The sequence below is a fragment of the Camelus dromedarius genome, chromosome 1 (genome assembly GCF_036321535.1).
Source record: "Camelus dromedarius isolate mCamDro1 chromosome 1, mCamDro1.pat, whole genome shotgun sequence".
Taxonomy (NCBI): Eukaryota; Metazoa; Chordata; class Mammalia; order Artiodactyla; family Camelidae; genus Camelus; species Camelus dromedarius.
In genome coordinates, this window is record NC_087436.1 from 33,320,786 (window position 1) to 33,321,892 (window position 1,107).

The 1,107-nt window shown below is 38.5% G+C and overlaps 1 pseudogene; it reads left to right on the top strand.

Moving 5' to 3' along the window:
* Positions 1-324: 324 nt before the first annotated feature.
* On the top strand, positions 325-596 carry LOC135322044 (anaphase-promoting complex subunit 13-like; annotated as a pseudogene).
* Positions 597-1,107: the final 511 nt, after the last annotated feature.

Sequence of the window (1,107 nt, forward strand, 5' to 3'; positions counted from 1 at the left end):
TAGACATTTTGAAAAGCATGTCTAATGTCAAAAATGGGAATGTGTATCTTTGATGGAGCTGATGCTGAAGGAGGTCATGGCTACACAAAGCCACCTTAGTTTGTTCTGGAAGAAATGTTTAAGTATTTAACATTCTATTACAGTGCTAACTCATAGTGTTTTAGTCAGATTTTTGGAAACCAGTTGAGAGCTTTGGCTGATATTTGAATTACACATTTTTACACTAAAAAATGGAAAATAGGGTGATGATGAGGGTGCCGTCCAGGGAAGGTGGGTGCAGTGGTGGGCTGGGTGCTGATCTGCTAAGATCAGAGTTGCAGGAGAATGGACACTGAGGTACAGAGAGATGGGAGGATCTTGATTTAATTGATGATGCTTGGTGAGAAGACATGCTGCCTTATGACGATGTTGCAATACCACTGAAGGCGCTTTCTGACCCTGAACAGGACAATGGTGGCAGAAGAGAATCTGTCAAAGAACAAGAAAGGAAGTGGACCGATTAAGCCTTACAGTACCTCTATGAGAACGTCTTCCCCGCTTGGAAACTGACACATGGCTCCTTTTTCATGAACACAAATTTTTTTTTAAATACATAAATAGAAACTGTTTTCTTTCAGTCTCCTGATTCTAATCTTTTAGTGATAGACCAACAGCCAAAAATGTATTCCCATTTATTTTGTAGAATCAAAGTGCAATGTGAAAATACTTACCAGAATGAGAAACTGATTGAGATTTCCCAGGAATGCAGAATATTTGGCTCTTCGAATCTAAAGTTCTTCATTTACTAGCTTGTGTTTGAAAGCATTTTCCTGAACATTTGCCTTTAATTTTGATTTTGCTTTACTATCAGAGTTAAATACTTCCCAACTACTGATATGTGTCCTGTGACACAGGTGACTGAAGATATGAAAGGGAAAGGTGAAGAAAGAGGAAGCTGGACAGAAGGAGAATTACTAACTTCTCATATACCTGCATACTGAGAAGCATTCTGAGCAGACGTGTATGAAGTCTGCAGATATAACAAATACGTAGATAGCCTATTCACTGATTACTGGAATTCCTAAGATTCCCATGGTATTTCCAAACTTGAGACACATTTACAGATAA